The sequence below is a fragment of the Felis catus genome, chromosome B3 (genome assembly GCF_018350175.1).
Source record: "Felis catus isolate Fca126 chromosome B3, F.catus_Fca126_mat1.0, whole genome shotgun sequence".
Taxonomy (NCBI): Eukaryota; Metazoa; Chordata; class Mammalia; order Carnivora; family Felidae; genus Felis; species Felis catus.
In genome coordinates this window covers 7,910,279-7,938,214 of record NC_058373.1, presented here as the reverse complement: position 1 = coordinate 7,938,214, position 27,936 = coordinate 7,910,279, and the positions used below count along the sequence as shown (strand labels likewise).

The following is a 27,936-nucleotide window of genomic DNA, read 5'->3' as shown; positions in this document are numbered from 1 at the left end:
ACTTTGTTATATTGATGATATTATTATTATGTTTTCTTCTCAAGCACAATTCTGCCAATGTCCTTCCGTCCTGGTCTATACCCTCTAGGCAATAAGAGCATGTTCCAAATGCCAGCCCTCCAGCATCAGGGGATTTAGACACTCGGGCTCCAACAGGAAACTGTGATCACACTGGCACACATCAGAAATGTGAGTGGATAAACAGGCTTGTCCTAATCCTGGCTTTGCTTCTAACCCCTGGTCAGTCTTAAGGAGACCAGGAAGAGGAAGAGGAAGAGGAAGAAGAAGAAGAAGAAGAAGAAGAAGAAGAAGAAGAAGAAGGAAGAGGAGGAGGAGGAGGAGGAGGAGGAGGAGGAGGAGGAGGAGGGAGGGGGAGAGGGAGAAGGAGAACACCAGTACAGGAAATCTGATTTGCAACAAGCTCAGATCCCCCGACTTCTGACCAGGTCCTACTCCTGAATTCTCCATTTTTCTCATGTATTGACCAGGAGACAGCTTTCATATAGGAACAACATGGTCTTTTACAAATCACACGTTTATTTCTAGAAAACAATAGCAGCCACTCTCGTAAGTCCCTATATTGAGGTAAAGTGTTTTATTAGTCAATTTTATTGATTTCTTTAGGCCCTGAGTTGTTCTTGCCTTTCGAGTTATGTTCCACTGCTGCATGTTCACTCTTTCCACGGCCGCTTTGGTGGCTAAAACAAGCTGGGAAATTACCCTCTGGCCTCGATAACCCATCTCCCTGGAAAAGCCTTATATATTCCACCAGGACCCCAGTCTCCTTCACCTTGCCTGCCCCCCTGAGGCTCTCTACCAACCCAGTCTTCCTCATCTGACTCCTGCTTCGAAGCTTTCATGCTGCCCACCAACCAAACACCTTCTGTCATCAGTAGAACCCAAAATATTGGGCCCCACATGGTGGCAAGAAACAGTAGCATCATGAGGATGCATTTAATCCATTCCTGGGCCTCTCCCTCTGATCCCAAGGGCTCCTTGTTAGAGTCTAAATGCTATTTTCTTATCTCTTCTCCTTGGGCTAACACTCTCCCACTGGCCAGTCCTCATAGAGGAAAGGAAGAAAGAGTGATAAGGTTGTATCTGCCTCAATGAAAAATAAACAGAATTAACTTCTCTCAGGAAAGAACAAAACTATCAGTCATGTAGACTGGCCAGTGCAATTTTGACCAGAGGCTAAAATCGTACAATGTAAACTAAAAGTTTCCAAATCCAATCATTCAAAAGTTGAAGGGCCTGGAGACAATACCTATGACCTCAGATGCCCAGCCACTGTCCTGAGCTGGGGCCATGGACAAGGTGAGATTGTGCCCTCGGGCAGAACCAGTATGTCTGGGGTGGCAAGGAGTCTCAGGGGAGGGGCTCAAGTTTAAGAGCAATGGTTCTCCATAAGCAAGACTGGTAAACAGGCTTCTTGCGTGGAGGGGCCCAGAATTATGTCAAGTCTAGCCTACATACCTCACGGATTCAGAATCAAGTTTTCCAGTTTTAGAAGTGTTATGTGTACTTCCTACCTGTGACGAATATGCAGTGGGCAGACCAAGAATCTCCTGTTCTTAGAAAGAGATACTACTGGATGACTGTTAATACCAGTTAAGTCTACCCCTTTTCCCTTCTTGACTGGGAATTAATTCAGGAACAGATGCAAAGAGTCCGAGTTTATTAAACCTTCAATACAACAACAAAGTAAATACTACCATGACCACCACTACATATTGGGAAATCGAGCTCAAAAACAGTAATAAATGTGTTTTGGGTCGTGCAACCATGAATAATGGGGCTAGGATTAGAGCAGAAATCTGTCTGTTTCCCCCAAGGACAGGGTTGAGGCCACTGCTCCGCTGTCTAACAAACTATATCCTAGGGTATTTGGATATTGTGCTTAACAAGAGTTTATGATCAAGAAAATAGAAGGAAGCTGAATATTTTATCATCTCTGTAAGACTAATTGTGATAGCAGGGAGGCTAGTGCTCCATGGAACATGGTTTGGGAAACTGTCCTTCAAAATACCAACTCTGTATAATGAGGCTACCGGAAAGAAGGACCAAGTAAGGTCAGTATCTATTTGAATACTGAGCATGCCGATGGGGATGAATATAGTGCCAGTGACAGCAGCTACCATGGATTGCTTCTCTACTCTGTGTTGGTGGCACTTTATAAATGTTAACCTCTGTAGTTTTCACAAATACTACAGATCAAACATCAGCATTCCCATTTTGTAGATGAGGAAACTGAGGATAGCTCAAGAATTTGGCTAACTTGCTGAGCATCACAGTGCTGATAAAGGGTAGGGCTTATACATCAACCCCTTCCTCACATCCCCGCAGCCTATCCCCAGCCCACAAATTCCTATGGCTTCCCCATCAGGATTTTCTTTACCCTGGTCAATTTGCCGGATGGAGTTCTAGAGGAACCGGTGCATCCCGACAGATGCTCACGCACTGAAGCATGGCCCTAGAACCTGCAAACAGGGCGACTCTTGGATGGAAGGTCTTGGCCAGCGGAGGGCCACCGAACGTCAAAGGAAAACATCATGAAATTCCCCCAAATATTACTCTACCTGTCCCTGACCTCTGCTTTGTTCTTGATGGCTTTTATAAGCAGGAAACTATCCCCAAGAGAAATCTTTTTATAAAATGAAGTTTCCCGTGCTTCAGACATAAGTAAATCATTTCAAGTACTCTTTAATTCCTATGCCGGTCCTTTAGACAAACGTTGATAGCATTGGGAAGTATAATTACTAAGCTCTGTCATAAACTATATTAAAGGCACCACTAGTGATGTTATTTCCCATTTCCTAGCTTTGGTCTCTTTCTCCACTTCTCTTACAATTTGCCAGAACCCTCACCCAGCACGTTAATTTCTTAATTTTTATCATAGTTCTTCCCGAATTTCCGTAGACCCTTCTATGGTTGTGTTTGGGCAGCACCATCCATCCTACAAACATGAATGGTGTGTGTAGCAAACAGGCAAAGTGAAAGGCACTCAGAGGGCACACTAATCCGAACACACCAGGAAAAGACAAACTAGAGCTGATTATGCACACTGACAAAGGGAAGGCCTAGAGCCAGCCAGAGACTGGAGGCAGCGTGGAGATTAGACAGCAGGGCCCACGACTACCCCAGGCTGCAGGGACAAAGGTGGAGCCCCGGGGCTGGGATTAGCCGGGACCAATTAGACCCACAGTGAATGGTTCTAACTTCTTACTGGGCACTGGAGCCCCTGCTAGAAATGCCACCAAAGGCAAACAGAGAGAGGAGGAGAAATATCTCGGCTTCTCCCTTCCTCCCAGACCCCATCTTCTCCTGAGACTTCCATGGTCAGAAGCCAGCTAAATGCCAGCCGCCATGGGACCTGAAAAATGTAGCCAACATTGTATTTCTGTGTTGTTGTTGTTTTTAAGTTCCCCTTTTATATTCTGAGAGGCTCATTTCCTTGAAAACTAGAATTTTCCACTAGTAACATTTTAATTTAAATAACCTCCCCTTGGATGAAGCAAGCCGTAGGGACGCAATGTTTTGTTCAAGCTCAGTGGGGCTTAGCAAGGGGATGAAGTTTGCAAAGAGCCACTGAAGGCCATACAGCGCCCCCCACCTCGCCCGGCATAGCAGCCTGGGGGTTGCAAGGCTGAAGGAGTAGGCACGGGGCCGGACAGCCCCAGCGTCTACCTCTGCCCCACTTTCTTTTCCTTTTTGTTTTGTCTGTCCCTGCATCGTGCAGATATAGGGGGAAAAGCAAGACAGCATGCTTACGTCCTAACACCAGGTTTATCGGATTCCGCTATTAGCCTCTTGATAATAATACTAATAGCCACCAGTTATTGAGAACTTTCTGTGTGAATTTCCCCGTAGGAGGAATGCACTGCTATCGTCTTCCACTTACTAATGAGGAAACTGAAACCCTGGGAAATTAAGTTGCTTTCCAGGCCTGCAGAGCTGGTAAGTGGTGGGACGCAGGCTGTATCGGAGCTCGGGCCTCCCTGACTCCAAAGCACAAGCAATTATCAACACGCTCCACTTCTTCATCCTCACCGAATGATGGGAGGCAAGGTGCTCACAATGTCTGAGTTTCCATCGAAGGAGGACGATCCATATTGACCTTGCCGGCTCTCACCGCGTGGCCGGGATTCCCAAAGTAGATCACGTAAGCGAAAATGTTTTGAAACCTCTTAAGACGCCCTTGCTTTCTATCCTATTATTTCCACTTCTTCTTCTAGCAGGCACTGTCTGGTTCCTGAAGTCTCTCCACGTGGGGCTGAGCTACTATTTTTGGCCTGCCAAGCTGTTTTCGTTTTTCACCAGAATGCGTGCTCCATTTGGGTAATGGCAACAGATGTGACAATGGGAACAAAACTCCCACCAGCCACGTTCTAACCCAAACATCCCAGGAGCTGCTTCCAGAACGCATCTCCTCACGTCTGCTCCTGGGCAGGGAAATGCAGGGATGCGAAGTTCTGCCTCACTGTCTTTTACTAGCCTTGATCATTTCTGATAAATGCTCTCGGTAATCACTTTTCCTTTCCACGGCTTTGAGTTCTGGTGTGTTGTCCATATTATATTAATAAAGGTCCGCGGGGAAAGGGTGATTTGATGGAGGTTAAGGAATCATTGTAAGAAAATGTTTTGACATTATGTTAATGCCTGTCAGTGTATTATCCCCAATTTAAAGTTAATCACCAAAATTATACTGCAATTTCAAAAACGTAATGGAATAAGATTTGTTGAGGTGTGAATAATAAAGAAACCAAGAACCGAGAGCTAAAATAGAAGTAAACTTCTGGTTTAACCCCTTCGTGGTTTCCTGCCAAGGGGCAAAGAAATAAATGCTGATCTGGGGCCTGTGGATCTTGGCAAAAAAAAAATGGATTCAAAATCCAGAGAAAAACAAGAGGTCTTTGTGTACAAGGCAACGCAGCCAAGCATTGAGATACAAAGTTGAAATTTAAATCCATGTCAAAAAGTTTCCCAAAATCTGGATGTTTGTCATTATGTGGGCAAGATATTTAGACACTTGATAAATTATTCAATTTTCTTATAAACGGCTGATGTCTTGCCCAGGATCTGACTTTCTGCTTCCAATGGCCTGTCAAACTTTTCTGCTTGGGTACTCGGTCACCACCCTGAAATCAAACCAAGCTTCTCACATTTCCCCCAAAGCCAGTGCTCCTACTTTATGTGAGTGTTAACAGGATTTTCTCAGGCTCTGATACTTGGAACTCTGGAGTCATCTTTGACCCCTTGAATATTCATGCCATCTCCTCACATCCAGGCCTTAAAATTCTTTTGAGCTGTCCTTTAAAAATAAACATGGGAACAGTAGCATCCATTTGCACATGCTCCTTAGGTGTGTTTCCTATGTTATCATTAGTCCCCCAAACAACTCGGTAATATGGATATTATTATCCCATTTTAAAAACGAGCGAACCGAGGGGCGCCTGGGTGGCTCTGTCGGTTAAGCATCCGACTTCGGCTCCGGTCATGAGCTCACAGTTCGTGGGTTCGAGCCCCAACTCGGGCTGTGTGCTGACAGCTCAGAGCCTGGAGCCTCCTTTGGATTCTGGGTCTCCCTCTCTCTGCCCCTCCCCAACTTGTGCGTGTGCTCTCTCTCTCTCTCTCTCTCTCTCTCTCTCTCTCAATAATATATAAATGTTAATTATGTTTTTAAAGAGCAAACTGAGATTTGGTGTGGTCACTGGCCCAGTGGCTTGCTGGGTAAATGCGGGAGTAGGTCTTTCTGCTTCAAAGCCGGCAGAGCCTCCCAGGACCAGCCTCTTGGCGCGGCTGTGGAGACCCCCCAAGATAGCCCAGCACGCAGCAAGTCCTTGAGAGGCGGCACTGATGGTTGCTGCTACGCCCTCATTCTTTCCCGCCACACTCGCCATGCCTGCCTTGGTCCCCACTGCCACTGTCCTTATCCTATCTCTCAGAATTTTCTGCCAGGACAGTGGCCAGCCGCTGGACCCCATCTCCCTCCTCCACCCTGGACGCAGCTGCAGGACGGATCTTCCCAAACACACTTTAGTGAGTTTTGCCCCATTCGAATTCACAAGCCTTTGATGGCTCCTCAACTTCCTTTGGAAAACGTTCAAAATAAGCCAGCCCTCCTAAGCCCTTTGTCACCTGCCATTTTCCATCACCACCACCCTCAATCCCAGGAAGGCAGGGGTGTTTCCCAGGATCCAGCTGGCCTCTGAAGTGCTCACACACCGTCTCCTACTGTGACTGCCCCTGTGGCTTCCGCTTTAGTCTTCTACTTTGCTAAGACCCATTTCGAATGGCCCCTCCTCCAGGAAGCTTTCCAGGACCACCCAACTTATCCTACTTAGCTTTCCCCTTCCCTGACCTCTTATAGTGCTCTTTACCTGCCTCAAACATATGGCACTAATCACAGGCTGCCTTGGACCGTGAACAGCTCTTGCCCTCAACTAAAGGCAGTGTGATCTGGTAAAAAAAAGCACATATTTCCAATGACAATGGATGGGCATTGGAGTCTAGAATCTACCACTAATTACCTGTTTGATTTCTCAAACTACTAGTGGGTTTTTATCCATCTTTTTAATAGTAGCTTTGGTGATAGCTTTTCTTCGCTAAACACTGCGTGTGTGGCTAAGCCCCTTATCGGTGTTATGCGAAACGGAGGTGATCACGTTATCCCCATTTTAAAGACAAAGAAACAGAGCTTCAGAGAAGATAAGCAATTTGGTAATTCACTTCAGTCAAAAAGCCCGTTAAGTATGAACTGGGATCATTCGGGGATCCAAAAAGCGGTTTTAATTTATCTAGGAGAGCTTTTAATTTATCTTGAAACATATTCCATACTGTTAGCATTTCAGGCTTCTGCAATCAAATGCTGTGAAGACGCCCCCCGCCCTCCCCCCCCCACCAACCCACCTGCCCCCCCCCCCACCAACCCACCTGCCCACGGAAGTCCCTGCCTTTGGTCCCTCCATTCCCCAGCCTGCCTCTTCCCTTCCTTTCCCAGTCGGGGGCATGCCTGAGGGAAGGATGCAGCCCACAGCATCATCCCGGGACTCCCTGAGCTCACGGCCAGGTAGATGCAGACAATCAGGGACCTTCCAGGCTGGAAAGTCCTCTCCAAGCCACAGGGGTAGCTGCTGGGCCAGACACGCCCACCTCAGGGAGGCCAGGGACTGTGCGTTTTCACCTCGACCTAAACCCCTCACACTCTTTTCCATGTGCCAGGCAGCCTCCCATACACTCAGCTGAAAACCAAGGACCTGTGCGTTGAGAGAGATGTCCTTTTATCTGTTGCCATGGAATTTGATGAGGCAGGATACATAGGAACACCCACTCGGCCTTTGGGGAGCCCCTCATGACTTCAGGTACCTGTGCCAGTGCTCTTAGGGCTCCACGCATCTCTGAAATCCAGAGCTCTGATCATCCGCATGTCCCTTCGCCTCTGCCTCCCGTCCCACGTCCCACTCCTGATGCCTCTCATCAGCCACACTGCCCTTTGCTGGCCTTTCAACCTCTCATTTATCTCCTCATTGAGATAAGACAGCTGGCCTTGGCTGTTGCGTTCAGAGAGAGGATGGGCCGCTGATTTATTGAATGGCGTAATATTTCCGCATCTCATTCCCCAACCCCATCACACGGTCATGTGTCTTGTGGCAGCTCTGACGGCCACCGAGCATGGAGTAGATGTCTTCATTGAACGGCCCGTAATGATGACACTGGCTATAGATCTCACATTCTTTCTTTCCATTTTTTTTTTTTTACCTCTTTCTCTCCTTTTAACACAGATATTGCAGTTAATTCAGAGGCCACTGGTGTGTGCATAGAGTTTAAATTGCTGCCTTCCAGTAAGCATTGCCTAAGCCTCGTTGTGCAATGCAGATAACTGCCTCTCAGAGAAATTCCTTAAAGCAGCGCTGCTCCCCACAGTGCTTGAGCCCAAGTTTAAGGGTAAATGTTTGATAGGAGAGGCCACTCTGCCACTTGAGAGGCTCCTGGATTTCTAGGGCAATAAGTCAGCTTTCCAAGATGAGCATTGCATTGATTTGCTGAGCAATGGAGATCAGAGTGTGGGGAACTTGCTCATCTCTTTCAAGGGTGTAATTGATGCCACCAAGATCAGGTCAAGTTGGTGGTAGCCCCTGCTTCTCTCTGAATATTTACAACTGAGTCGTAATGCTAACACCTATATTCTCAGATATTTTAGCAAAGGGCTCAAATACGGTATCGGAATGGTAATTTGTCTGGATTTCATGCGCCCCTCATAGAGTCTGCATCAGGCAGGGTTCTCCAGAGAAGCAGAACCAGTAGGATGTGTGTGTGTGTGAAAATTTATTTCAGGGAATTGACTTACACAATTGTAAAGAATGGCAAGCCTGAAATCCATAGGGTAGACTGGAAGTCTAGAAACTTCCAGTTTCTAGAAGCAAAATTTCTCATTCCTTGTTGCTCAGTTTTGCTCTTAAGGCCTTTCAACTGATTAGAGGAGGTTCATGCACATTATCAAGGATAATCTCTTTTTTTAATTTTTATGTATTTATTTTTGAAAGAGAGAGCATGAGCAGGGGAGGGGCAGAGAGAGAGAGAGAGAGAGAGAGAGAGAGAGAGAGAGGGAGAGAGAATCCCAAGCAGGCACCATGCTCAGCACAGAGCCTGATGTAGGGCTTGATCTCATGAACCACAAGATCATGACTTGAGCTGAAGTCAAGAGCTGGATGCTTAACTGACTGAGCCATCCAAGCACTCAAGGATAATCTCTTTTCTATGAAGTCAGCTAAAGGAGATATTAACCACCTATACAAAATACCTTTATAGCAACACCTAGATTAGGGTTTGGTTGAATAACTGGGTATCGTAGCCCAGCCAGGCTGACATGTTAATCATCCCAGGGTCAAAATCAATAAGCTGTTGCTTGGGAGCCCTCCTTTTTAAATCCATACCAGCCTAAATGAGCCCCCTCACTGCACAGCAAATGGCAGCCCCAGGTGGGAGCTTTCAAAACTAGCTGGTCCTGAGCTAATCACGATGTTGCTTCAAGGCATTTTCCGAAGACCGCCTAAAACTTCGTCTCTACTCCCTGCACCCTACATGTTAAATTTCCTGATATTTTGGTGATGCATTCAGGATCTTCTTACTAGACTCTGGGATTGATTTCCCATGTGACCCTCAGTGTCACATGTACCCCTATTATGGGGTCCATTTCACTTAACTTCTGGGTCTCCTTCTCTCAGCTCCAACCATGTACACTAACTCCAGTCATTTGTCAAAGCTCCTCTAGGAGAGGAGGAAGATTCACAAAGAGGAGGGATTTATGAATGTGCAGGGGTCTAGCTGCTCAGATGGATGAAGGATCCATGGAAGGGAAAGGAGGAAGGAGTAAATACCACCACCACCACCAACAACAACAACAGCAAAAGAAACAGAGAAAAATCTTGACACTTTCACTAATTTGCTGTGACTTTGGACATCTTGTGTGCCCTCTCCAACCCTTTGTTTTCCAGAGTATCCAGGACGGTCATAAACCTACTTCATTAGTGTGAGGAGATAATAGTATGCACTAAGAAAATTCATGTTTTCTTCTTTCAGAAGAAACTGTCTTCCAGCTCCTTTCAGTGAGTGAGTCAAATGGTGGGCTCCTGCCTGTTAAGAATGGGTGTTCTAGATATCTATTGCTGTAGAAAATAAATACATAAATAAATAAATAAATAAATACAAATAAACAAATAAATAAAACTTCCTCAAAACTCAGCAACTTAAAACAATAACAACCATTGGCTCTGCTCATGAATTGGCAATTTGGGCAGAGCTGAGGGATAGATTGTCTCTTTCCCATGTGGCATCTGCTGGGACAGCTTTATGGGAGTTAGATCTACTTCCAAGATCACTCTCTCATATGGCTGATGAGTTGGTGCCTCCATTTCTCTCACATAAGATTCTCTATGGGGTGATGGGTTCCCTTCCACTCTGGTAATAGAATTCTAAGACACAAGAAGAGGACTTTGTGAGTCTCTTAAAGTCTGTACTCAGAAGCTAGCACAGTGTTACTTCTCCTGTATTCTCTTGATCAGCCATACATCCTGCCTGTATGCAAAGGGAGTAGACATAAACCATACTTCTTGATGGGAAGAGTGTCAAGGAATTTCTGCCCCTGTTCAATCCACCACAGTGTTCCAGTCAACACTGAAAAATAGGGCCAGATTAACCTCTTACGTAAAACAACTGAAAACTGAATAAACATATGAACCGACATTATCCAAAACAGTGGAAAGAGGCAATGAAGGCTAGCAATTCCCAAGGGTAGAAACAAAAAGCTGAGCCCTAAGATCATCCCAATTTACAGCCTGGTGGAAGTTTCCAGGTCACAGTACAGGGAGGGAAACCCAAGAAGAGTCTAGACTTTCTCTGATAATTGAGGAGACAGAGTCTGAAAAGGCTAAGGCAGCTGGAGAGTGCAGGGAAGAATACAGAGGAAGAGAAAGCTGCAAACAGAGAGTGCTCTAGATATCTGCAGGAAGTCCCCATTACACATTTAGCTGCATACTGATCAGAACAGGCATGTGGAGGAAAAAAGTTCTCTGACCCCAAAGATTCAAAGAAAGAATCACCTGAAAGGATTAGCAAGAACAGAGTCTGGAGCTCATGGAAGACCAGGAATAGTGCCAGTTCCCACATGTCACAGTGAAAAACCTCATAATTTAAAGGGCTAAGAAATATCTTGCCTCAGAGGTGGGGAAAATTAGCCTTACACTAAATTCTCTGATCCCACCCAGAAAAGCTTAAAAGAAACACTATAAAGCGTCAAAGTGTCTCCAAATAATTTAACCATGTCCTATAACAAAACTAAAATTTATTTACAAGAATGCAAAAATATCCCACAACCAGGAAAGTAATGGCAATAATGATGTGTAGCACATGATCAAGAATTACCAGGCATGCAAAGAAGCAGGAAAATCAACTCCAAATCGGAAAATTCAATCAATAAAAACTGACCCAGAAATGACATAAATGATTGAATTAGTAGACATGGACATTAAAATAGTTATAATAACTGTATTACATATATTCAAGAAGCTGCAGGAAAGATTGAACATGTTAAGTAGATATAAGAAAACTATTTTAAAATGTAATGAGATCAAATTTATAGAGATGAAAAGTACAATATCTGAGGTGAAAAATACCATGGGAGGGATTCACAGAAGATTATAGGAACTCTCAGAAGAAAATTCTTAGTAAAGCTAGAGACATAGCAAGAGAAACTATTCAAAACTCCACACAAAGCGAAAAAAAATGTAAAAATAAACAAAGCATCTGTGAATTTGAAGAACACTGTAAACCCACTATCCAAAAAGCTCAATGAACCTCAAACAGAAGCAGAAAATTACTCTAAGGCAAATCATCATCAAATTGCTTAAAACCAGTGATAAAAATTTTGATGGTTTCCTGTCTCACATTTAGGTCTTATATACATTTTGAGTTTACTTTTGTGTATGGCGTAAGAAAGTGGTCCAGGTTCATTCTTCTACATATCACTGTCAAGTTTTCCCAACACCATTTGCTTAAGAGACCATCAATTTTTTTTTATGTTTTTTAAGTTTATTTATTTTTGAGACAGAGAGACAGAGACAGAGCACAAGTTGGGGAGGGTCAGAGAGAGGAGACACAGAATCTGAAGTAGGTTCCAGGCTCTGAGCTGCCAGCACAGAGAGGGCTCAAACTCATCAACTGAACTCTCTCATGAACTGAGAGATCATGACCTGAGCTGAAGTCAGCACTTCACTGACTGAACCACCCAGGCACCCTATCTTTTATCCATTGGATATTCTTTCCTGCTTTGTCAAAAAGTAGTTGGCAATACACTTGTGCATCCATTTCTGGGTTCTCTACTGTGTTCCATTGATCTCTGTCTGTTTTGTGCCCATACCATACTGTCTTGATAACTACAGTTTTGTAATACAGCTTGAAGTCCAGAATTGTAATGCCTCCAGCTTTGGTTTTCTTTTTCAAGGGAAAGGGGTCTGGTTTCTGGTTTCTGGTTCCATACAAATTTAAGAATTGTTTGTCTAGCTCCGTGAAGAGTGTTGGTTTTATTTTGATAGGGATTGCATTGAATGTGTAGCGTGCTTTGGATAGTATAGACATTTTAACAACATATCTTCTTCCAATTCATGAGCATGAGATGTTTTTCCACTTGTTTGTGTCTTCTTCAATTTCTTTCATAAGTTTTCCATAGTTTTCAGGGTACAGATCTTTTACCTCTTCGGTTAGGTTTATTCCTAGGTATTTTATGGGTCTTGGTGCAATTGTAAGTGGGGTTGACTTCTTGATTTCTCCTTCTGCTGCTTCATTTTACATCCTGTGACTTGCTGAATTCATGTATCAGTTTTTGCAGTTCTTTGGTGGGGTCTTTAAGGTTTTCCATGTAGAGTATCATGTCCTCTGAGACAAGTGAAAATTGGACTTCTCCCTTACCAATTTGAATGCCTTTTAGTTATTTTCGTTGTCTGATTGCTGATGCGAGGACTTCCAGTACTATGTGGAATAACAGTGTTGACAGTAGAGAAAACGGGCAGCAATTTCTTTGACCTCAGCTTAAGCAGCTGCTTACTAGACATGTCTCTAGAGGCAAGGGAACAAAAACAAAAATGAACTATTAGGAGGCTCAGTCTGTTAAGTGTCTGACTCTTGGTTTTGGCTCAGGTCATAAACTCATGGTTCATGAGTTCAAGCCCTACATCTGGCTCTGTGCTAATAGCACAGAGCCTGCTTGGGATTTCTCTCTCCATCTCTCTCTGCCCCTTCCCAGCTTTCTCTCTCTGTATCTCTCAGATAAATAAATAAACAAATAAATAAACAAAAAACATTTTAAAAAATTTAATGAATTATTAGGACCTCATCAAGATCGAAAGCTTCCACACAGCAAAGGAAACAATCAGCAAAACTAAAAGGCAACTGATGGAATGGGGGAAGATACTCGCAAATGACATATCAGATAAAGGGTTAGTATCCAAAATCTATAAAGAGCTTATCAAACTCAACACCCAAAAAACTCAGTGGAGAAATGGGCAAAATACATGAACAGACTTTTCCAAAGAAGACATCCAGATGGCCAACCGACACATGAAAAAACGCTCAACATTGCTCATCATCAGGGAAATACAAATCAAAACCACAATGAGATACCTCATCACCCCTGTCAGAATGGCTAAAATTAACAACTCAGGAAATAACAGGTGTTGGCGAGGATGCAGAGAAAGGGGAACACTTGTTCACTGTTTGTGGGAAAGCAAACTAGTGCAGTCTGGAGAACAGTAGGGAGGTTCCTCAAAAAATTAAAAATAGAGCTACCATATAACCCAGTATTTGCACTACTAGGTATTGATCCAAAGGATACAAAAATGCTAATTTGAAGGAGCACATGAACCCCAATGTTTATAGAAACACTATCAACAATAGCCAAATTATGGAAAGAACCCAAATACCCATCGACTGATGAATGGATAAGGAAGATATTATATATATATATATATATATATATATATATATATATATATATGTATATATGTGTATTTATACACATACATAATGGAATATTACTTGGCAATCAAAAAGAATGAATTCTTGCCATTTGCAACAACATGAATGGAACTGGAGGGTATTAGGTGAAATGAAATAAGTCGGTCAGAGAAAAACAAATACCATACGATTTCACTCATATGTGTAATTTAATAAACACAACAGATGAATATAGGGGAAGGGAAGCAAAAATAAGATAAAAACAGAGAAGGAGGCAATTCATAGAGACTCTCAAATACAGAGAATAAACTAGGAGTTGTGAAGGGATATTGGGGGGGAGATGGGCTAAATGGATGATGGGCATTAAGGAGAGCACTTATTGGGATGAGCACTGGGTGTTATATGTAAGTGATGAACCACTAAATTCTACTCCTGAAACCAGTATGACGCTATATGTTAACCAACTCAGATTTAAGTTAAAAAAATGTAACCAATGACAAAAAGAAAATTTGTAAAGCAGCCAGAGAAAGCCACATCATGTACAAAAGAACAAAAATAAAACAGACACTAGATTTCTCTCACTGGAAACAGCAAGAAGCCAGTGGAGCAACATCTAAAGTGCTAAAAGCATCCACAGTAAGGAAGACTTCTGTGTACTCTCCTACTTTGGAGTATTTGTTTCCTAAGGCTACTATAAAACTTACCACAAACTGTGTGGCTTAAAACAACTGACATTTACTCTCTCACAGTTCTGGCGGCCAGAAGTCTGAAACCAAGGTGACAGTAGGGTTGGTTCCTGCTGGAATCTCTGAGGGAGAATCTGTTCCAGGCTTCCCTCCTAGCTTCTGGTGGTTGAGAGTAACCCCCGGCTTATAGACATATCACTCCAGTCTCTGTCTACACCACTATGTGGTCTTCTTCCCCGGGTCTTCAAATATTTCTTCCCTTGCAAAGACACGAGTCATTGGATTTAGGTAGGACCTGCCTTACTCCAGAATGACATCATCTTAACTTATGTCTTCATCATATCTGCGAAAACCCTATTTCCAAATAAGGTCACATGCACAGGTCCAAGGAGTTGAGACTTGAACAGGCCTTCTTGGAGGACATAGTTCATCCCATTACACTATTCTCCAGTGTCCCAATGGATGGAGAGGGTCCAGTGGAGCATTCCAATGTCCTGGGAGGGGGGGGAGGCAGTCACCAGATCAATGAAGCCTGGATCCTAAATCACACTGAAGGAGACGACCCCGGAAGCATGTGACTGAGGTAGACCATAAAACGGTAGTGTGGGAAGCCACTGAGACCATCACGAAGACTATTACGTGCCACCATTATGGGGACTAGGGGAGATCATGCACGTAAAGAACCTGACACGTGAAAGGTGGTAAGTAATTGGTAACATACTTTGACATTAATAAAGAGGAGAGGGAAGGATGAGTCTATATTAGATCTCAGATCAGGCTCCTGGTGAACTTTGGGGGAAAACTGGAAGAGTGACGGGCTTATACTGGATTGTCAAAAGACTTTGATCCCAAAAGGAATAAAATTACCTGATAAAAAGGCAGAGAGGGCACCCAGGTCCCTGCAAAGCGTGGCATTGCTCTTGTACCACAGCTCCCTTCCCATTCCAAACAAGGACAATTGGGCGAGCCAGTTTACTCAAGTAAGCATTAGGCAGAGCAGACAGGTGATTCAAAATAAATGTTTGACCCACTTAACTGGCAGATTCCGTCACAACAAACTCCAGTACGTAAAATCTCGGTTTCTGGCTGAGCCAAAAAGGAAATCCGATCTTCTGCTGTTTCCAGGCAAAATCAGTTTACAAAATTACTTTCTGTTTCCCCATACATCTTCTGAAATGACTATAGACCAAATAATCAATTGATTTGGAGCCATTTTTTACTCTCATCCAAAACGGAGAGATATTTTTCATTCCTCTCCAAAAGGGAAAATGTTAAATCACATGTGAATTGCAGATATAAGCATTTAAAGACTGTTTTCCTGTTTTGTTTGTGAATAATTTTTCATTTTATGAAGGCACCAAATATCTCAGTAGGTAAAATCAATAGCAGCCACCAGAGCGGATGGAAAATTCTCCAGGCTTAATATGGTTTCATGCATGGCTGTCAAAGCTGAATGTCTTAAGGGAACAAATAGTGAATTCTCTGCCTTGGAGGAGATGTATGAATTAGAGTCTTTTCTTTTTAAAACTAATCTGTTGTATAATGGTTCATTCATTCAACAAATATTTATTAAGCACTCATTGTGTGCTACATATTACATCAAATGTTTAGAATACACAAAAAATAAAATTGGGGACCTACTCCAGAGGGAAAAGAGTCTAGTGAAATAATGACTACAATTTAAAGAGAGCTTGCTAAATTCCAAGCCCTGTTCTAAGCACTCTATAAATGTTCATTCATGTACCTCTCATGATAACCCTGTGAGGTAATACTAATATCCCTATTTTACAGATAAGGGAACTGAGGCACAGAGAATTTAGAGTGCTCCCAGTCCCACAGCTTAGTTAGATACCCTAACTAAGGTTAGATACCTTAGCAGAGCCAGGGTATGAGCCCAGACAGCTTTATTTCAGAGACTGTGCTTTCCGTATGCACAGAGCCCATATACAAGCACATCATTTCACCAATGTGACAAGAGACAGAGTGTAAGAATTTGGATGAGAACATTCTATGTCTACCCACCTTTTATTACTATTTTTTCCCAGTTCTGAGCAGAGTTCTTGGCCTATGGCAATCATTTTTTTTTATTATGAAATTGAGTACTCAAATAGAGTAATAGAAAGTAATCTAGTAGACCCACACAAACAGCTCCCACATTTGCCTGGGGAAATCATGGAAGGCTTCTCAGAGGCGATGATTCTGAGCTGGGTGCTTCTGGAAAGACAAGTTAGGCATTTGATAGGTCATCCAGGGGAGGAAGAACTTTCTGGGCAGCAGGAGTTCAAAAACACAGAGGCAAAGACATCAAGGCAGGCAAAGAGTGGCCAAGTAAGGGGATTAGAAGAGCTTATGATGATTGCCCTGAAGAGTAATTGATGATTTGTGCAGCGTTAATCTTTGTCCAGAGCAAGCAGTGCTTCTCAGACAGTCTCCTGGAGCCCTGAAAAAGAGTCGTTTGGTGCGTTTCTTCTTCATTTTTGAAAAAAAAAAGATGTCAGGCTCTTTGGGATTAGAGTTTCCTAAGGATGTTGCTCCTAAACTAAACCTTTATATAAATGCTTCCTAACATGACCCTGGAGATCAGTCAAGAAGCTCCACTGCCCCGCAGACCTGAGAGTCAGCATTTTGGTCCACCAGCAATTCTGAGCCAAGGCCACCCTTTCTTGGGTGGAAAAAGTCAGCCAATCTTTGGCAAAAGTTGTGGTAAGTGTGAAATTCCATACATTGAAGTGTCAGAAAGAAACAAAGGACAGGCCATCTGTATATTCGTGCTTTCTGGAGTCCAAGATTGCATCTGAACTTGAAAAGCACCTAAAGGGCTGAACTGAGAGGATCATGGAGCATGCGGTGACGAGAGAGAGCCTTACAAAAGGCAGCAGAAATAGGAAGAGGTTTGGATACTGGTCAAAGTGGGCGAGAATGAGCCGAACCCCAAACAGAAGTTTCTGCCACCATCCCCCAATTCAGGCACAAAATAAAGTCAAGAGAATGTAGAGACCCTTACTGACTCAGCAAATTCCTTAGCCACTTCACAAAGAGCTATCCTGTCTTAATTCTTTTTCTTCTAAATTTCTGGACTGTCTACTTTGGGGCTGGCCAGAGAGCCAATGATCACCTTGTGGATTCTGTGCTCTGCTCCTGTAAACCATTCTGTGCCCAACCAGCATCATAGCTCTTGCTGTTCTCCTCTGTTCAGACCATTTGGGTTCCAGAACTTGACTTCTAGTTATGTTGTTTCCCCTCCTTATGGCATCCACCATTACCCAAATTCAGCAAGCAGGTTAAGAACGTTAAAGTCAAACTATCTGAGCATGGAACCGTACAGACACCAAGAGATAGTGCCCACAGGATGGATCTTAAAAGGGTATTTCCAAAATAAATAACCAAGTAGCCAAGGACGTTGCTAATGACTGATATGTGAGTTTCAAGAGTGATTCAAATGCCTATGTTCCATGAACATTCTTAAACAGTCATTCAGTCATAATATTTATCAAGCACTTATGACCTTCCAGGTTCAGGGCATCAGGCTAAATACTGTGCTTAAGAATGGAGGGAAGGAAGGAGGAAAGGAAGGGAAGGAAGGAAAGACGAAAGAAAAATAGTAAAGGAAGGCATGTATTAGGTGTTTCCCAGATGACCAGGTTAGAACTCACATCAATTTGCTCATTTCTTTCAGCACAATTATTTGGTATCTCAGCTCCTACAGAAATTCTTTCTGAATCAATACAGGAAAATTATTCTTGAGGTGTTTCTTTCTGTCCTGTGTGGTCTTACAGTCCCAGGTTGTTGTGCTCTTGTCCCTTACTGCTTGTTTCTTGCTTCCTGAAGAATCCATGGGCCTCATGGAAACAGAGTGCCCTACTCCTAAAATCTGTCAACAGCCTGAAAAGTCTACTCGCTGCTCCTTCCATGACTGCCCCTGTGCCTTGTGGACAGCCTATCCTCTCCAGACCTCCCTACCTTGGGCAAAGCTTAGGCATCAGCGAGACCTGGAAGAACCCATGTCACCAACAGGAAGAGGCTTGTTCCGCCATTATTTGGAGCCACTTGCTCAACCTCTGCTCACCCCCAGTGACTGGACAAGTCTACCTTTGAACTTTTTGCTGCTTCTTCCCTTCTCCATATATATCTGTAGGGATCCCTGTGTCCCAAGTCCCAAGTAAAGAGCCACTCATACTGCTCTAGGCTGAGGCAGACGTTTTCCCACAGACAGTTTCTGCTCCTCTTGGCTGATACCTGGTCCTAGAACTCAGTCCCTTACCTTCCTCTGCCACAGTCACTCCAGGGTGACTGGCTTTCAGTCTCTGCTCCTTCAGCCAAACCTGTCTGATTCTCACCAGCAGGTTTGCTCTTTTACTTGGAGCTAAGGGTAAATGCTTCAAATGGAAAGAAATTCTAGAAGACACCATATGGCAAATGGCAAATCAGTGGAAGAGATGAAGAGCATAAGATCTATAGGAGTTCAGATATGTAGGAATCATGGTGAATTGGGCATACCCTGAATGGTGCAGGCTCAACTTGGGTCATGAAGAATGAGTAACCCTCAGATAAGTGCATAAAAGGAGGGAAGGCATTTTAGAAGGTGTGGGCAACTGCCAGCAAAATTGGGGTTGGGGGGGAGCAGGAGAAAACACCAGTACAAGCCAGGGCAAGATTGCTCTAGATGCTTCCAGGAAAATATAAGAGACCTCCGTTTCTGAAAGAAGGACCCTTTCTTCATTCTTCAGGGCTTTTGTCCAGTGCCAAGTTCTCTTATAAACCTTTCCCAGAACTGCCAAACACATGGATATTGTTCATTGTGCAACCTCTTCAATTCACCTAGTGATGTGTTGGGTGCATTTTAATTTGTGAGTATTTCCCTCATCCTTCTTACTCCACTGCAAGCTTCTTCAGATGGTATCACATTTTAGGCTTTATGGAAGCATTAATAACCTGAGACCTGTAATGTATGCATATTACTTAGCACACAGCTAGGGTGGCCCTATAATTTATCTTCCAAACTAGGGCACTTTGGTGAATAAAAGGGGGTCAACCAAAAATTACTCTAAGATGACACGCATTAACCAATATGGCCCCAGGCTAACAGGATGTATAATCACCCTACCCATAACAAATTTCTTTCTATGAAATTAAAGGCTGATGATGAATTAAGGAATTCCAAAAAGGTCTTGTGTTCACATTGGTTGGGGGTGTTGTCTTGTGGTTTCTCAGTGTTTCTTCCCAAAGCAGCTACTCTCCACTGAGTGTGCAGCCTCTTCTGCTATCAGAAAGATTTGCCTTTCAATGGCGTATTTATTTTATAAATAAGCAATAACTGCACTTTTCCTAACTACTGCGTAATATTCAGGTAATGCATGAGTGAAAAAGCATAGCCCTTTGTCCGCTGAGAGCTCACAGTCTAGCAAGGGTCCATTTATTCACTCACTCACTCATTCATTCATTTATTCAACAAATATTTATTAAGAGCTTATCATGCAACAGACCAGGTGGTGGTGAACAACTTCCCCAGTCCTTGCCCTGAAGGGGCTCCCAGATTGTACTCCAGACAGCAGAGTGAGAATAGGGCACTAATAAAGGCCCTTATGGGCTTTAATGTTGGTCCAAAGGAGGGAGGTAACACTTTTACTTGGAGGCATTAGTGGGATTTTACAGAGGAGAAGAAAATGAAGACATAATCACAAGCAGAAAGAGGAGAGAGAGATAGTTCAGGCAGAGAAAACAGCACAAGCAAAGGTTGAGAGGCAGAAAACAGCAAGCTGAGAGGTGAAAGTAGAGAATTAGTGGGGGTTGGGCCACAGTGGGGCCCAGTGGCCAAGCTGAGGGCTCTAAATTGATACATTACTCAACCAGGAAACATTGAAGGTCAGCATCAGCTCGTGCCAAGATCAAGTATGCATTTTAGAGAGATTACTGTTTTTGAAGAACTTATAGCAATTCCTCCAAGAGTTAATTTGCAGAAATTCAATGTGGACATTCGCCCATGACATACGCTACCTGCCCTTCCTTGCTTATACTAGGCTCCTAGAGGGCCGTACAGGTCCACAGACTCCTTGTACTTGGAAGAACATCATTATGTCACAAGATGCCCTTTCCTTGATACAGGGTGTGTTCCTACAAATAAATGCCATATTATCATGACAGCCCTAAGATGTACTATCGAAAGAGCCTAAGAAAATCCCCCTATTTTACATGAAAACAAAGATGTGTTAGGCGTCTGTGATTTTTCAGAATTCTTGGTGACTGAATTGTTATGTGGATGTGAGTCTCATGAGCGGGGACTATATAGCCTCATAAAAATAGCATCATTACAAGGCCTGACTTTATTTCTATGCCCTTTTCCAGTCACCTAGAGAGATGGACAGAGATCAGCCAGAGTGGACATGGATGAGAGTTACCCTCAACATAAAATGATCTGCTAGCTGCCCCTGGTCCTGTCCCCTTATCCTTACATCCTCCTCGTGGCTCCAGACTGTTCTCATTTCCTCTCTCTTGGGAGGCAGCTTGTACTGTGCAGTCTGCTTATTCAACACAAGCTAATTTTTGATCTTAGACCTAGAGCTTTGAGTTCTTGAATATATACGGCTTTTGCTTAATTCATAAGGACTATGTGAGGAATAAGAATTAGACCATTTCCCCTGTGTTCCAAAACAACCCTCCCATGATAACAGGATAGTTCTGGAAAAGGTTCTCGGAGACTGAAAATTCAGTTCCCTAGTATTTTCACAATGAATTAAAATCCAGTGGGGACTTTAATTAATCTGCTAGAAAATGATCTATGTTTAGTTCGTTTTCTACCTGTCAATAGAGACCAGAATCTTAGCCCACAAATGCACGTTTGGCAAGAGTTTCAACTTATTTTTCTGTATCTTAATGAATCTGTTTCAAGGTCATCGCATTCTCCTTCTTTACAAAATTTTAAACTTTCGACAATTTAAGGTAAACTGAATTCAACAAGTCCATTAAAAGTTTTCTCCATTCAATCACAGAATAGCATCACTTTCTCTCCTCGGATTTGGATCTAAGTTTAGTGTATTTACACAAAGCCAGGCCAGCTACGTTGTTTGCAGTGCCCAATGCCAGAAGAAGATGTGGAATCTCTCGTTCAAAAAATTATTAAGAATTTCAAGACTGCATTAAACTAAGCACGAGGTCTTTCTAAGCATGATGCTGTGAGATTGCAGAGATAGTGTGCCCAAGAGGTAGGTTTTTCATATCACCTTGATACTGGGCTGGGGAAAGGCATCTGCTGTATGCCGACATCTACTAGGAAGGTCTTAGTCCCTCCAGGATACACATCATTGGTCCTAGCTGACATCTAAAAGGTCCAACCCCAAGACCACTGTCAAGCTGCTTTTAGATGCATGGTGGCCATTGATCCTTGACCTCTGCCATGTTGGCATAAGTACAAGTTCTGTAAGGATGACAATCCCCCTACCACACTATCCAATCTCCATCTTCATTCCTTCTTTGCCATGCTCGACATTTCCTCAGCTCTTCAAGTACAGATGAGGCAGAGAAACAGGTCTGCTCTATTCTTAGATCCCCAAAGCTCTCTGTGAATTTCTGCTCAACACCCCGCCTCCCCGCCAACCCTTGGTCATGCTCAGCTTAGAAGGGGCAGGGGGCAAAGCCCGTTCACAGAGATCATGCCAGTATTAATTGTATTGTTATCTGGCTCTCACCCTACTTTAAAAAATTGTTTAATTATTCTTTTAAGAATGAAGACATGTCATGGCAGCAGAGATATCACCCTGCTTTAGGAGAGGGAATATCAGCTTTAAAATCCTGTAATTTATTTATTTTGTGGTCTAAGTTCCCACGTGTCCCCCATTCCCTGAGCTATTGGGTTCACTCATGCATTCACACATTTATTCAAAAATAAATTTTAAATGCTACTAGATGCTAAGCCCCGAGTTTTAATACTGGGCACATTGTGGGAGACCAGAAAGACAATGTTTACATGAAACTTATTTTCTAGATCAGGTATCAGCAAACTGTGGCATGCAGCCCAAGTCTAGCCCACTACCTATTTTTGTAAATGCCGTTTTAGCGGAACATAGCCACACCCAATCAATGCTCAAATTGCCGATGGTTCCACAACAGCAGACCTGAGTAGTTATAACAGAGATTGGACAGCATGCAAAGGCTGAAGGGCCAATTTGACCCTTTAAGGAAAAGCTTGACAAGTATTGTACTAGCAGGTGAGTGGCACAGGTAGTAATCAGATAAAAAGATATAACATATAAGATCAAAGAGTCAGGAATCCTATACGAATACAGCAAGGTCAGAGGATTGAGAATCATGAGATGGCTGGCATGGGAAAACCATTCCAGGCAATCTGGTCAGAGAAATGTTCTCTGAGGAGGTGTCATCAAGGCCAAGGAAGATGGGAAAAGAAAGACATAGCATTACCTGAGGGAACAGAGAGTATAAATGCCCTGAGCAACGGAATCAGTTTATCCTATTTAAAAATTCTAGTTAGTGGGGCACCTGGGTGGCTCAGGGGGTTAAGTGTCCAACTTTGGCTCAGGTCATGATCTCGCGGTCCGGGGGTTCAAGCCCCATGTCAGGCTCTGTGCTGACAGCTCAGAGCCTGGAGCCTGCTTTGGATTCTGCGTCTCCTCTCTCTCTCTGTCCCTCCCCTGCTCATGCTCTGTCTCTCTCAAAAATAAATAAACATTTTTAAGAAAGGGTAAAAAAAAAAATTCTAGCTAGCAAAGTCTAGTTGGAATGGAGGGGGCCAAGGAGTAAGACAAAATATACATAATATTTTATTTATCAAAATTGCATTGCATTATATGGTTTTCTTTTCTCTGGTCTTGATAATGACAGACACCAGAGGAAGAGAAGAGCCCAGAAAACAAGTGCCAGCAATTCTTGAACTTTCGTTGCTTCCTTACCCACAACCTCCATTTATAGGTTGTTTCTTCTTGTCTTCTTACCTTTAGATAAACTCTAAAGGATGGAAAATGCTACAGAGAAGCACGAGATGGACAACACTTCTATCACGGCCATGACAAACTGACTCACAAATGGAAGACATGTCACCCAGTTCCTCTGCCCGCCAGCAGCATGACTTAAAATATAAGATGCTCTTTAGTGTGTTGTAATGAAAGGAAGGTAGATTTCGGTGTCACGGAGATGCTTTCCAGGCTGACAAGCAATTTACCTTCTCTGAGTCACAATTTCTAATCTAGAAAATGCAGTTAATAATGCCAGCCTTTGAGGATTTTCATAGAGAATAAAGGATTTAATGCACAGGCAGTGCCTGGCTGGATTCCTGGGTGCTTACTGCATGCGATTTTACTACTCTCCCCCTTCTTCCCTTCCTCATTTGCCAGTGGCACAGCACAGCTTGTGTTGATTCATGGCCTAACCGCGGCTCCTTCTGATCCTTCATCAGTCTGACTAGCGTCCCCAGAGGCAGCACTGCCTGCCCTCGGTGTAAGGGGGGTGTTGACATGAGAGAGGGGTGGTGCCCGCTCACACATCTTGCCGATGCCCTGGAGCAGGCAATGGATTAGCCTCTGAGTACAAACATTTCACTTCTCCCTCCAGAGGCTCCCCTGCCTGAGCCCACCCAGCTTGCTTTTAGACAATGCAAAAATCACTGGCCCATTCGGTTAGGTTGGGAAAAGCAGTCTTTTGACTAAAATTGATGAATTACTAAACATTATCCAGGCCTTGGTGGATCCTGGGCTATCAACAGCAGCAACACTTACGAGCTTGTCAGAAATAAAGAATCTCAGGGACACTTGGGTGGCTCAGTCAGTTGGGCGTCTGACTCTTGCTTTTGGCTCAGGCCATGATCTCACAATTTGTGGACTCAAGCCCCACATTGGGCATTGCACTGATAGCACAGAGCCTTCTCAGGGTTCTCTCTCTCCCTCTCTCTCTGCCCCTCCCCTGCTCATGCTCTCTCTTTGTCTCTCTCTCTCTCTCTCAAAAAATGAACAAAAGAAAGAAGGAAAGAAAGAAAGAAAGAAAGAAAGAAAGAAAGAAAGAAAGAAAAGAAAGAAAGGAAGGAAGGAAGGAAGGATCTCAGGTCACACCCAGACACACTGATTCATAATCTTCATGTTAACAAGATCTTCATGTGATCTGTATGCCCATTAAAGTCTGAAGACCATCAGGATACGGCAGGGGTTCTTAATCTAGCTTTTATGCAAGGGTCTTGATCCCATCCCGAGAGAGTGTTTCACTTGGTCTCATACTTTTTGAAAGCTTCATGAATGATTCTCATGTTCAGCCAGATCGAAAACCGCTGGTCCATGAACTACTCTAGGTTGATGCTCCCCTAAATTTCAGCAGGGTTAAGAGTCAGGCCCCAAATCACACACTGAATGCCTAACAGAGGTGGGATTAGAAATATAGTCTCTGAATGCCCACTCTGTATCCCATTGCTCTTCCCTGGGCAGATGGATAAGGATGTATGTTCATTCTTATAATGATCTGTAAGTTGATTATGGCAGACAGTTTCAGACTTCCTAATTCTAATTATTGAATCCACCCAAATCGAACTCTCAAGGAAACTGTCCTGAAACATTTTTTATTCACGTTTATAATGAGGGCAGATGATTTTATGGAAAACCTCCACCATACCCTTCCCTCTGAATGAATTTTGGTGCTCGGTTCTTCTCCTACTGTATTGTGTGTATTAAACCAATACTTTCCATTCGTTCTTCGTCTAAGATCCAATCTTTTTCTGCTGGTTTAACAGTTACCTTGAATCCATCTTCTAAGCCCCAACCCAAAAATAGACTTTCTTTATAGCCTATTTCTATGATTCTCCTAAAAATGGTCTTTTTCTTCCTCCAAAACTCCCTGTTGAGCCATGTGAACTTCTCTGAAGGTGAGTGGCAGAGACAGTGCTGTGAAAATACTGCACACCCTCCATCTCTGCGTCCTCCATCCTCCTTGCCACTAGATTGGAGCTGTGTGAATAGTTCATGCCAACAGACTGTGAGTTCTCCGTGTCACTTCTTTGCTGCGGCATTTAAGAGACCTCATGCTAGCTCCATTTCTTTCTTTGGGTAAAAACCTTGAAGGCCACATGTTTATACGGTGGTGTCGCAAAGTGAAGAGAACCTGAGTCCTTGTGTCACCAGATGGGGACAGCCTCTACCCATCCACACTGAACATAGTGTGAGTGAAAAATAAAAGTGTTATACTAAGCTACTAAGATTGGGGTAGAGTGTTCTGGGAGCAGCTGGCATTATGTAACCTAACAAGAAGTCCATGACATTAGTGTTTATCAAACTTTAGTGGGAATATGAATCATCTGAGGATCTTGTTACAATGTTGAAATTCAACAGATGTGGAAAGGGACCTGAGTTTCTGTATTTCTTACAAGCTTCTAATGATACCAGTGATGCTGGTCCTTGAACAACAATTTAGTAGGAAGACACTAAAACATTCTCCATTGATCTATAATACTCAAACACATTCTTCCTCTCTCCAACTAGACCGTAAGCTCCCATTGGCGTGTTTCAGCATCTGTGCCACAAATATGTTCAGGCGAGTTGACGACACCAGAAAAACTTGTGGAGGACAGCCCTCTGAAAATGCTGTCTTCCATAAAAGCAATGGGAAAACTAGCAAAAATTGGGGAAAAAATCAACTTTTCCAGAACTCTGGAAATTAATAAAAGACTTGAACCAATCTGGGGAATATTTATGCAAAATGAATTTTTTTCAAAAAAAGGCATAATCTCGCTAAGGACATTTGGTTTCTAGCATTTTTTTTCTTCTGATTCTAGTCCCATTTTGCACTTTCCAGTTCTGTGCCAGTTTGAAGAATAACTGACCAGAGACAAGTGAAAAGCTATAGCCCAGAAGCCACTGAGGGGAGCAAAATGAGGAGAGAAAAAGGGTCTTTAGTTTTTTTCAAAGCTTCATTCTCAGAGGACAGTTATTATATCACCTGTACAGTCATTTCCCTTAAAAACCTTACTCACAAAGATGTCTGTATTTGATGTGATTCAAAGATGTAAAATTGTGAAAACTTTTCCCCAGGAGAGATTATAAAAAATAATTATAAGCAAGTGATTAACTTTGAAGCTGCCTGAGGCAGTGGAAAACAGTTGGGGCAAACAACAGATGAACCAAAACACTTAAAAGGTAAAGCTCAGGAATAAAATGTCCATAGGGTTTTGAAATTGTCTGATATAGTGATATAGTTCTTGGAATCTAGAAGGCCATGTGCATGCCCAGGGAAGTACACATGCCCAGAGCAATTAACTGGATCAAGAAAGGTCTGAGATGGACCCAAGCTCTTGTCTCTGACTGAACTTGAGACCTTGCCCAAGTAGGAACTGGAGACTGGCACAGAGTGTTCAGCTACCTGACTGAGTGTTTAAGGCATGCCTCAACATGCACACAGAGCCCCGATGCAAAAATTAAGAGATTGATTGGTTTCCAGCATTTAAGGAAACCTCTGTCCAATCATTAGCTGACCACTAAGATAACTAAGCAGAGATGTAAGTGTCCACACATGACAAAGAGTTTATGGAATTAGTTCAGAAAAGTCACCAAAGAAGCAATACCAACTACAAAAAGTAGCAGCAACAGCAAACCCTGGGGGGGGGGGGGAGGGCAAACTGATTTCAGCATTACCACATTATGTTATTTAAAATGTCCAGTTTTCAGTGAAAAAATTATGAGAGGAAAAAAAACCATGAATGCATAGATAATACACTTGTATTGGTGACAGGGGGGTGGGGTGGGGAAAAAATCAATAGAAACTCCCTGAGGAAGCCCATTGAACTTGCCAGATAAAGACTGCAAATCAGCTACCATAAATATTTTTAAAGAGTTAAAAGAAGCTATATGTAAAGAACTAAAAGATTGTATAAAAACAATATCTCATCTAACAGAATATCAATAAAGAGATAGCAATTATAAGAAACAAATTCTGTAGTTGAAAAGTATAATAACTGAAATGAAAGTACACGCTAGTTTAAACAATGGTTTTAGCTGGCAGAACAAAAAACAAAGAACTTGAAAATAGGTCCATTGAGATTATTCAATATGAGAAACAGAAAGGAAAAAATGAAAGAAATTAACAGTGTTTCAGAGACATCTGGGACATCAACGCATGAATAATGGGTGTCCCAGAAAGAGAGGAGAGAAAGGAATAAACAGAAAGAATATCTGAAGCAATGACGCATTGAAACTTCTGAAATATGATGAAAAATTTTACTCTACATAGCTTATTCTTTTTTTTAAGATTTTTTTTTTATTTTTAAGTAATCTCTATATCCAATGTGGGGCTTGATTGAACTTAAAATCCCAAAATCAAGGATTGCATACACTGCCGACTGAGCCAACCAGGCAAGCCTAATCTACATATTGAAGTAACTTCAGGTAGAATAAACTCAGATATCCATCCATAGACATATCATAATCAAAGTTTTTTTTTTAAAGACAATGAACAAACTTTTAAAGCAACGAGAAACATACGACTCATCCTCAATGAGGGAAACACCCAATTTCTAGTCAGAAACCATGGAGGCCAGAAAACAGTGAGGTAACATATCTGAAGTATTGAAATTAAAAAAAAAAAAAAGTCAACCAGGAATTCTATATCCAGCAAAACTATTCTATAAAAGTGAAGGATAAATTAAGACATTACTGGATAAACCAAGACTGTGAGAATTTGCTGCTAACAGATCTGACTTACAAGAAATACTAGAGTGAGTCTTTCAAGCTGAAATGAAAGGGCACTACACAATGTTTGTAATTCT

General features: G+C 42.7%; 1 long non-coding RNA gene across 1 annotated transcript; it reads left to right on the top strand.

Moving 5' to 3' along the window:
* The first annotated feature begins 3,889 nt into the window (after window positions 1-3,889).
* Window positions 3,890-23,469, top strand: LOC123386320. Its single transcript, XR_006600101.1, has 2 exons — window positions 3,890-4,162; window positions 23,141-23,469. It is a non-coding gene; the product is annotated as an uncharacterized LOC123386320 (long non-coding RNA).
* Window positions 23,470-27,936: the final 4,467 nt, after the last annotated feature.